Below are 12,188 nucleotides of genomic sequence, written 5' to 3'. Positions count from 1 at the left end.
ATTGTAAAATTTCGCAGAAGCAAGAATGTGAATAGGAATGGTCCAACAAACAAGAACAAGAATGTCCAAGCAGATGATAAAGGAAAATCAAAAGTGGATCAGATCAAGAATCAAATGAAGAAGACATGGGTAAAGAAGAAAGAGATTGATGCAAGGAGTGAGTTTGCACCTAAATCTGGTGCTGGAAATTCATCCGATAATTTATTTAAGGCCACTGGCCTAGGGGAATTTTTCAAGAAAATCCTATTCCCCCTGTAGCAATTGGTACTTGAATCTAGCAGGTTGGTAGAACTTGTATTAGGGTGTTGCAGATGATTTGGATTAATTTCCAGAAGAATTTCAGGGACATTGAATATCCGCAGATGAATTTTGTGGAACAGTCTGAGAAAACAAAGTATCTAAAAGGTTTAGGGCAAATGCATTTATTACACCTAAAGTTAGATATGTGAATGATAAAAGGAAACTTAACCCTCTCATTTGTCACTTTACATTCGTGAGATAGAGGTTCAGAGTTCTCTGCAAGCATATTTCTAAGAGTTGAAGTTGTGAAGAAGATTTTTGTGCGAAACCCTAATCTGATGAAGAAGGTATTTATCTGTGAAACCTTTCAAATTCAAATTTTTGAAAATGGCGACACCGCTAGTTGTTGATATCAATAAGAGAGATCTTCCTAATTTCAAGAAGCATCCATTTAAATTAGTAGAAGTAGATCCACTTGGTGTGTTTTTCTCAGTTTCGTACAGTGTTCTACATGTTGAAGATATTAGGGCTTACATTCACTCAAATTTTGAGGAACTAGGAAGCTCACATTTTTTAAATCTATACTCCAAGCAACTGTTGGATGAAAATTATAGACAAACCAAAATTCAAGGTGTTGGAGGAGAAGAATTTTTCTCAATTTGTCAATTTTTTGATGTTCGATGAAAACGAATGGGTTCGGTTTGTGCTTAGAAAGATTGATAATGAGTTCATGTGGTTGAGAAATCTGTTTAAGATTACCAAGAATGCCATTAGGGCCATAAATGGTATATGCTCATCTGATGATTTGCCTACACTAAATTTTGTGAATAATCAACGCATCACTAATACAACTGGATCAAGATTTGATAAAAGGGTAATGATGATCAATGACATACTTGAACATGATGTCAGATTTGCTTCAATGGTGATTGGATCCAAAATTACCACTTCAGCCAAGAGAATTCAGTATTCGGTACTGCAATCTATGAAGCATATGAGATGATCAAGGAAAATAAAAAATATTACTTATGTGAGTTGCTCCGGAGTGAGATGATGAAGAATATGATAAAAATAAAGCAGGACAAAAGAACACATTCAAGTATGGTACCTTGATCTTGTGTTTATTCTTCTACTTTATGAATAAGGTTCCAAGAATTGGGAATGTTTAATGGGCATATGACAAACTGATAGCCATTCAAATCAGAGAAATCTTGTATAGCACTGGTGACAGTAAGACCTAGAAAGCCACTCTTTGGGGTTACTTCAAGAATTTCCAAAGTATGATGCAAGATAGGGAAAGAATCCCTAAATCAATTGTTAAAAGTATAAAGATACAATAGACTTCATGGTTGATATTGATCAATGACTAATGGAAGCAGTGGAGACAAGGACCATATGGATCATGCCCATGGGGTATGAAGTATATGCTCAGATTCTAGATATATATGCACAACATCTCTTGAGCAAGCCATTAGACACCTTAGAGGAGAGATTCGACACATTCGCAAAGGACTTGCAACTTCATAGGCAATTCAAGAAGCTTGAGATAGTCTAGAAGATTAGAATATAAGGAGAGAAGTATGCAGAGAGTGTTGGGATTACAAAAGAAGCAATTCGGGAGGCCAGGAAAAGAACCTAGCAAGATGCAAAGGAGAGGCCAGTGAAAGTTTAATCTACCAGTCTAGAAGCCTCCATTCCCAAGCCAAGGTAGAAAAGAAGCTTTGCACCCTCCTCCATTTCTCATAAGCTAGCTAACTCTAAAAAATCTCAAGCCAAAAGATCTAGCAAAGGTGAAAAGAGGAAGGACAAAATCCTAATGTATATGTCACTATGAAGGATGATGAAGAAACTAAATTAGATGAAGTAGTAAATTAAATCAATACCAAGAGCAAAAAGGCATCAATAGTCTCTAAGGACAAGCTAAACAAAAAGTAGGTAAGAAGGTGAAGTTGGATGCAGACAAGCCTAGCATATCAGTTAATGATATTGAAGAATCTCTTACTGTACAAGGTAACTTAAAACCTATCTTTGAATTTTATGACAAATTTGATGATGCCGAAAAGAGAACTCTTAAGGAAGCCATAGTTTAGTATTTGAACATTTTCAATAGGGATCTTGTTGAAATCATGTTTGAAATTCCTAAAAGTTTGTATAACCTTCTAGAGATGATGAGAGGTAGTGCTAAGGCAGAAGATGAAAGATTAAAAGAATATGTGATAGTCAATCTATGCCTGGTGATAGCTATAGAGGAAGTTAATAGAATACGTAAAGAAGCCAAAAAGGAGTTTAGAAGCAAAACAAGAATAAACAAGGTTATGATTGGGCAAATAGATGAAGTAATTAAAGATATAGAAAAGATCTTGAAGCCAATTCTAGAAAAGAATAAATATGATGTTGTTTCAAAGGAAGCCCATGGTGGTGATAATTCATTTGTTCTGTAAGTTCAAGCAGTTCGTTCAAAAGATGAACAAGTTAAAGTGAACGTTTCCTTTGTTCAAGAAGAGGAAGGTGTGGATAAAGAGTAGCAAGATGTGATGGATCAAGGTAGAGAGGAGTCAGGAAAAGGAAATGAAGTTGAGGATACTTAGAATCCTTCGGATCAGCCAATGGACTCCATGCCATCTATGGAGACTCAAGCTCCAATTGATAAAGAATTTCCAAAGGAGGCTAAAGCAGAAACTGACACTGAGGACAAAAAGCTTGACATGATTGGTGTTGTCTCTGAAGCAAGAGACACTATTGAAGATGTTAAGGACTTTCTTGAGAAAGATAAACTGATTTTTAATGATCTAGCACTGTCTCAAAGTCTTATCAATTTGGCCACCCTCTCCCTCATTCAAAAATTGAAGCTAGTATCATTTGCATAGGCTAAGGCAAGAGAAGAGATCCCGAAGCATCACATGGAGGAAAGTGAGCTACTAAATCTTGCTTCTAATATCCTGGAGAAAATAATGCCTACATTTCAGAAGGACACATCAAATTCTCCCTTTGGATAGCTAAAGATCCTAATTAACTTAGTAAGTACTCATTTTGATTCATTAGAGAAGTCAACTGAAATCAAAGTCCAAAATGAGTTAAATGATAAGAGATTCAGTGAATTAAAGAGGATGATTTCTCATGATAGAAGTTTGTTAGGCACCTGTGTTAAAAGTATTCAAGATGTCTTATCTGAAGGAGGAAATGTCTACAATTCCTATCTATCAATTTCTAAGTTTGTTGTAGCTATTGAGAAGCAGATTAAGGAGAATGAGAAGCAATTGGCAGGTAGCTCTCAATCCTTTAATCCTTTGACTACTTATGTGACCAGTCAAGAAATTCAAGCTATATCATTGCTTGATAAGATTGAGAATCTAAGCCATGATAGGGATAAAATTGTTGGTAGAGTTGGTGAGCTTCAAAGTCAAATTACTCCAAAGATGGATACAATGCTTAGTGCTTTGAAGGAAGATCAAGATGCCATAGCCACAAATGATCCCACAGATCTCCAGTTAGCAAAGATGCAAGCATTCCTTTTCAGTGGTCTCATATCAGTTTTGAATTTTCTCAAGAAAGGTTGGGACAATCATTTGAGCTCATTGAAGAACATTTTTTCAGATATATTTAAGTATATGTAAGTTAGAAAACTCTATGTGTACATATGCAGTCCGTATATAAAGTTTTGTATGACTTTTTGGCATGCGGATACCTAACTTTGCCATTGATGTCAAAGGGGGAGTGTAGGGCAGTGAAAAATGTTATGTTCATCTCAGGGGGAGTTTTGGAGTTTTTAAATTGTTTATTTTTGCAGTGTATACATATGTTGGTACTGATTCTAACACTTTGTCATTTTTCACTAAGAGTTGCCATCAGTTCCCAAGGGGGAGATTGTTGGCAAGAGACACTGGAAAACAAGTCAAGTGTTGTCATTAATGGAAACCCAAGTCAATTCCATCTGCATTAAATGATTTTCTTATACTGGAAGTCAGATTGGTGATTTGGTTAAGTCCAACAAGCTAGAACTGAGCATCTGGTAGAGTTTAGTATTTTGGTTGCTATTTATTTTCTGGTTACTATTTTGTGTTGTAGATCTAAAGGAAGGTAATTAGATATTTGGACTACGCTTATTCTATATTTTTGGTCTCTGATGCTAATTAGTATGCAAGTTAGAACCCTCTGAGTACTAGTTTTTGGTCTACTAGTGAGTATCAAGCCGACTTGTGTAGTTGATCATTGTGTGGAATTGATGGAGTGGTTTTGGTGATTGATTTTGTGTTCTAGGAAGTTTTTTCGACATTTGGAGAAGCGTGTGGACAACTCTTTTTGGTCTGCATAAGCATTGGAGTTTGAATTCAGCCGATAAGGTGTACATATTTCAATAATGTGTTAAGTCTTGATGAGCTGACTAGCGATGGATATGATTTCATGTTAAAAATATAAAATATAGATGAAATTGATCAATTTGAGTATGGAAAAGGTGTTGGTGATCGATTATGCACAGTTTCATGTGCGCATGTTAGAGATATATGCTTCAAATTCACAGCAAAATAGTAAAACAAATCAAAATAAGATAAGTGTGAAAAGTATGCCTATTGTGCTCAACCGGAACTATTATTAGGTATTTTTAGATGTTACTCTTTAGTTCAGAAACTTTAGTAATCTATTATAATTGTTTCATAGGTAGTGAGTCTTCTTTGTTAAATTAGTGTGCTTGAATGCATGTGCATTCTAATTGTAAAACTTATATTTGAGTATACTCATCTTGTGGGTTTCATCCCCACCATGGTTCTTGCCCTAACAAGGTTTCCACATATAAAATCCTTGTGGTATGGTATTGTGGTTGTTCATTTTATGTTTTTGAATATTTCTTAGGAACAAGTTAATAAAATCAAAGTTTGCAGAACATTGATTCACCCCCCCTCTCAGTATTCCTTGATTCCAACATAACTTTATGCAAGAAAGGACATCCAGTGATTAAGAATGCAATCTTGAAAGGAAATGGTGTTACTTTAAAGATAATAGGTAGGATAGAGGTAAAAGAGAATCATGTTACTACTGCAAGATAATTGAAATTGAAAAAGCACCACCTCTAATGACAAAGAGCTCCCAATGAAGTTGACTACTTGTGTCATAGGGTGAGGAGAAACATGAGGGTGAGAGGAGTACTAAGGCACTACCTTTTCACCTAGAAATAGAGCAAGATCGGTTGAAAGACATATACGAGCAAGATTTTATTGTTCTTCAACAATTTCCTTAAATGTTTTATAGTTTCCACGAGAATGAGAACCACCATGATGAAAAATACAATATCCACTTCCTTCTTTATGCTAAGTGCTAAAATTCACAAAAGGAAAAACCACATTCTTTCCATACTTCAATTTTCAAAAGATTCTAGTAGCCAATTTTTCTTGATCATCAATAGGTGTATGCTTATTGTTTTGAGATTGAGGACAAGGGTTATTATTAGAAGATGGATTGTCATCTATGATTTTAACTTTTCCACTATCAATAAGTTCTTTCATTGCATTTTGAAAATTAGAACAATAATTAGCATGATGGTCGTGAGTTTGGTGAAATGGACAAAAATGAGTTTTTGAAGAAGAAGTGCTTTTACAAGAATGAATAGCTTGTTGTATTAATAAAATCTATAAGAATCTAGAATTTGAAAATACTTTAGATCTAAAAATCCAAATTAAACAACCCCACAAGGTCAATTTTAAATTTAAAAATTAGGGTTCTTGAAATTAACCACTTAATTTTAAAATTTAAATTTGAAATTGAACTTGTAAGTGAAATTTTGATTTGTGAAATATGAAAGGAACTCAGATCGGAAATAATGAATCCAAATTAAACAATTGACAAGCTTAATTTTGATTTTAAAAATTAGGGTTTTAGTGAAATTAACCTCTTTTTTTATTTCCTTGTAAAAATTTACAAGGAAATCAAATTTGTAACTAAAAATTAGAATTTTAAATTGCATAAAGACTCAGATCTGAGAACATAGATCAGAAGTAAAGGTGTAAGACATCGAGTTCACCAAAATGTAATGGTGAAAAATTAGGGTTTCCATCATTAGAGGGACAAAACCACTAATTTTTGCTTGGGATGACCATTACATTCAAAAGAAGGGGAATCCAATTGATTTAATTATAAATTAGCAAAGATTAAGACTAAATACTGATTGGATTGATTAATTTATGGTCCTCTTTTGTATGTTAAATTGTTGAATTTAGATAAAGTGCTAGAAATAAAGGTAAAAACATGAAAACAGTGAGCTACAGATGCAAGATTGAGTTGTGCACTTGGATTTGAGAAATGTATGCAAATTCAGATCTGATCCCCGAAAGAGCACCTAAAATTTCAGGACCATGGTGGTGGTTGCCATGATCCTTTGAACTTTTCATGCACCGAAGGAGGATTGATTCATCACTGTAAATAAAGCTTATCCTGGACATTGCAAGTCTATACCTATTTCCTACACACAGAAAGAAGGGGAAATAGATTGGGAATAAAGGTTTGCCTGAGTAAAACCTAGGTTGAGGAGTCAACCTTGAATGAAATGTTGCAAATACTGAAATGAATAAAGGAAAGATATACTTTAGATCTGCAATGACTGATAATGATACTTTGCTTCTTGAATGTAATCACATGTGTTGTATGAAATGGCATGAACATGACAAAACCCTAATCACACACATGCTTGCATAGGAATGATGTAAATTTGCTCCATAATAGATAGATGAAGAACATGCAACTTTGAAGACCTCTAAAAATGCTTGATGATGAATGCTTCAACATTTGAATGCTTGATTTCTTGATTGCTTGTGCTCCTAATTTCACCATCTTACCTTACCCAAAATGAGAGGGGAAGACCTCCTTATATACTTGCCTGTCAATAAATCATGTTAATTTTCTAACATAGGCCGACACAGAGAAAGATTTTTCTCTCAAATTTGAGATGGGGTAAAGGGTTTAAAATAGGGCCCAATTAGGGAGGACCATGGTGTGGCACCATGGTCCCAGTGAGGACCAAGGTGCCACACCCTGGTCCTACTATAATCTGGGGCTAGTATAAACGGGCAATGCAAGGTAAAATGTGATATTAAGGCCATATTTGTATGATGCTAGCATAAATGGGTCCTAGTCAAGCATAGGGATGCAAACACTAAGGTGAGGGCCCCAAATGTGGTCAAAATTGTAAGGGGGTGCAATTTAGGACGCTACAATGGAAATCAAGGAAAGATACCTAGGAGGAGAAGATGAAGTCGAGGATTCATGACCATGAGGTTTAACAAATTGGATTCTCAATTGACTTTCTTTTTGTTCTAACTCTTCTTTTAGTTTATTCAATTCTTTAGCATTGCTTAATGCTTGAGCATTAGCTTGGAAAAGCGCTTCCTTTGTTTCAATCATTTATTTCTTCAAATTATCTTCTTTTTTATCTGCCTCTTTTTTAATTTTCTTTGTTTATTGAGTAGCCTTTTGTAGTTCTTCAATTTTTATCTTAAATTTTCTGCAAGGAACCATATTTTCCTCTTGGATTCAATAAGCTCTACTTCCACTCTAGATAATGCCATGACTTTTATCAATTCTTCTTCCTCCTCCATTCTTACCTTATCTGTTTTCACTGTAACCTCTTCTTTGACCACCAATTATTTCCCCTATCTTCTAATAAATGCTTGAAGCGATGAAGAAGGTAGGGTGTGATCAAGAGAATGTGAAGGTGGTGAGTGATTTTGACTAGTTTCAAATTCTTTACGAGCTGCAAGTGCTTATGTGGGCCTTCTTTTGATGGTGAGGAAGAGTGGGTTGATTGATACATTTTAGAACATCAGAAGAGCTTCCATCAATAGTAATGGTTGCAGGTGGATATTTTTCAGTAGGGTTTTCATTTGTTTGCTCAACAGTTTCCATTTTAAGAACAAGAGATGACATTGGTTTTTGAGTCTTAGCAGATTGAGGAGCTTCATGGGTTTTCACAAGGGTATTGTCAGGAGCTTGTGAAATAGGGTCACCAAAGGTTGGAAAAGATGGAGCGTCAGGAGCTTGTGAGGTGTTAGCAGTAGGGCTAGAATTTCCTTCTATGTGAAATAGGGTCACTCTAGTTGATCTAGACTCATCAATTTCCAATTTCCCTTTCTTGTCTAATGTTTCCCCTTTAGTCACCTTAGTGGGCCTAGACTTCCCAATTTCTATCTTTGTTTTCTTCTTTGATGTTTCCCCTTTTTCTAATTTAACCCTTTTGATTGTGGGTCCCTTTTTGGCCTTTTTCTTCATAATTGTAGATAGAAATTCTAGCTACCCCTCTTTCTCAAATTTCCTTTTTAAGAAATTGTGTTGTATAATTAAGTGAATCAAACTATGATATCTTATTGAGCTACCCTTATCCTTCACCCTATATATCATAGAGTAAATTTGACAAAATAAGAAAGTTGGAAGATTAATTCGAGCCTCAGCCCATGTATTTTCATACCTCAAATGCATCAACAATCACATACTCGGTCCGAACATGATCCCATACTGGCCTTCATAGGTGAAAATTTTCATTAACCACAGTACTACCATCTTTCAGGGCTCGTCCAAGCTATTTTTGCTTACTCCCTTAGTATATCCTTTATGGACTTGTAACTTAGGTCATCGTTCATTCCTTCATGGAATGCGTTAATCAAATCTTTAAAATTAATATGCCCATTGGTTACTAATTCCCCTTCTGTTGGAATCCCTGATAATTCATTGATGACTTGAGGGGTAACTTCTATGACCTCTCCGCCAACTATAGTAACATTTACATGGAAATTTCTTACAAATTCTTCCACCAAATCCAGCTCAAATCCCTCATACACTCTTATAAAATTCAGCCAGCCTGCTTGTTCTAACAGTCTCTTTGTCTAAGGGTCTATACTAAAATTCTCTGGCTCTATCTTTCTCTTATTCCCCATTTTTAACCTTGCAACTTAAAAATGCTTCCACCAGACTAAATGTTCAAACTTGATTAGAAAGAAAAATGGATGGTTTCTTCCTTTAATAATCATAATTTTGAGCACAAGTAATGATTTATTACACACTTTCTTTCATTAATTTCAAACTGGCCGGACGATCTGCACACCACTTTTTTGTACTTATTCCTTGACTAGCTAGGTTGGCAGTGGTCGTAACATGTGTATACCTTTCATAATAATCATTACTTCAAATCTGAAATGAGAAATGATTTCATTCAAATATAAATCCTCATCTCTCTATCATAATTAATTTAATTCTTAAAACTTGTAATAACAATGCTAAAAATGAGTTGGCCGAGATTTCTATACAAACAATATTTACTAATTCTACTTTACACATACTAAATTAGAAAATAATATTTGCAAAAAATGTATACCTTCACCATTTATTGCATATTTTATTAGGAGCTTCCATTTAGAACTGATTAATTCATGTCAATCAGGAGCTATCATGCAATACCAGTCATTTTGCTAAAAAGACAAAGCAGCATATTGATCAAGAGCCATTTGGAGCATATATATCAATTAAATTGGTAAAGAACCAATGAGCTGATTAGGAGTTACTCAGGGCTCATCTTGCATGGACTAAATGATGCATTAAATGATCTGGGACAGTCTTCATGAAAAAAAAAAAGAGATTCCTTCCTTAGAGGGAATGATTAAGAGCATTCTGGAGAAATTCACGGATATAAATACCTACAAAAGACTTATTTAAGAACATTTAGAACCATGAGGAGTCATCAGGAGCAAACTGAAGTTGATCCAAGTAAAGTTGCCATTGGTGGTTTTAAAATTTACTCTATCATGTATGAACTGTCATTTTTTATTTTCAATTCACCCCTTGGGTAGACTACCATTTCTAGTTTTCAATCATCCCCATTTTATTTTTTGTGAAATGAACCATCATTTCTGGTTTTCAATTTATCTCCTTTATTTTGTCTTCTTGCTTGATTCATTCATAATCAAATTTCACCAAGTAACATCTTCCATGATGAAATGTTCAACTTTGCACTACAATTTTTAAATAAACTCTTCTCTAGATGTTGGTTTGTGATATAATTTCAAGCAATGACCATTGATCAGCATAGTTCTTCTTTCTCTATCTATCGGTGTCAACTGTATTGCTCCATTATCAAAAACTTGATCAATCTCATAAGGTCCTAACCATCTTGTGTGGAACTTCCCCTTGAATTATTGAAATCTAGAGTCAAACAATAATGCCCAATATCCTTTTTTGAATTGTCTAGTAACAATATATTCATCATGTCATGCTTTTCTTTTCTTTTGAATAATCTCAATATGTTGCAAAGCTTCCATCCTTATTTCATCTTGCCAGTTCAATTGTAGAATCCTTATCCTTTCTACTTCAAACAAATTAATACCAACTTCTAATATTGTCCTCAATGTCTAGAACTCATATTCAATAGGCATTATAGAAGTTTTTCCCTAAACTGTCTCATATGGGGAAAAACTCATACTAAATTTCCATGTTGTATTGTAAGCCCATACTACTTCATCCAATCTTTCGGACCAATCTATTTTTCTCAATGAAATAGTCTTTGTTATAATATTTTCTAATTCTCTATCGATGACACAAGGCCCTGTATGGATTAAAACAAGCACCAAGGGCATGGTATGAATGATTACACTCTCACCTTGTGAAGATTGGATTTGAGAGAACAAGTGAAGACAACAATATCTACCTGAAATCTGAAGGTGATCAGATTCTGATCTGTGAAGTGTTTGTCAATGACATAATCTTTGGAGGAGATGATGAACTGAGCCATGCATTTGTGGATGTAATGAAGAAAGAGTTGGAGATGTCTCTGATTGGAGAGATAAAATTCTTCATTGATCTACAAATTTAGCAAATGAAAGAGGGTATCTTTGTTGCCAGTCCAAGTATGTCAAAGAGGTATTGAAGACTTTTGGCAAGGAGGAGAGAAAACCAGTTGGTACACCGATGGTGACCAGCTGCAAATTGACTAAGGAAGATGATTCAGCATTGGTGAATGAGAAAGAGTACCAGTCAATGATCAGTAAGCTGCACTATGTGGTACACAGTAGATCGAATATTGCTCATGCAGTGGCCATAGTAGCTCATTTTCAGAAAAGTCCAAGAGAATCCCACATGGTAGCCGTCAAGCGGATTCTTAGATATCTGAAAGGAATAGTTGACTATGGATTGTGGTATCCATATAATGGTGACTTTGATATCTTTGCAGATTGTCTGGTGATCTGTTTGAAATTATATTTCTCTATGTAAAGTGTTTTGACGGTCAGGATTGGACCGCTTGTATTGTAAACCTAAAATGCTTAGGGTTTAGGGTTTATGCTACCGACCTAATTGTTGTCTATAAGGTCGATGATGTTTGTTATTTTTTGTGTTGGGAAATGGTGTGTGTGTGTGTGTATCCAAGTGATGAGATACTTGCTAGACCAGTAAGAGGAAAACTGCAGAGTGTGATTGCAAAGTAGAGGAACTGAAAAAGGATTTGCCTTAGCATATAGTGTTGTTATCATATCATAGTTTTACCTGTTGTCTTCTAACCATTTTAACAAAAGGAAAATCCCTTTGTCGGGTAGCTTTAATAGGCTTATTGTAAATCCTCTAACCAGGTGACTCAAGATCATTGAGTTCTTCAAATCCTCTAGCGGGGTAACCTTTAAGAGGGTTTCAACCTTTAACAGGGTATATAGCCATCCCTTAACTAGGTGATCTTTAACAGGATCAGTTCCTAGCAAAACCTTATTGTAAAGTCTTTAACCGGACTAGGCTCCTAACAGAGCGAGCTTCAAAAGAGGTCAAAACAAGCTTGTGGGTATTCATCCCCACCGCGGTTTTTCCCATTTGGGTTTCCATGTGAAAAATTTGTGTGTTATGAGTTGTGCATTTTTCATGTGATGATTAAGTATTCTTTGTTTAAGTGATTATGCATGCAGAGCTAATGGTTATGGTATTGTTGATACACC

The sequence above is a fragment of the Cryptomeria japonica genome, chromosome 11 (assembly GCF_030272615.1).
Source record: "Cryptomeria japonica chromosome 11, Sugi_1.0, whole genome shotgun sequence".
Lineage (NCBI taxonomy): Eukaryota > Viridiplantae > Streptophyta > Pinopsida > Cupressales > Cupressaceae > Cryptomeria > Cryptomeria japonica.
The sequence above is the reverse complement of the archived record's forward strand: the minus strand, read 5'-3'. Positions refer to the sequence as shown.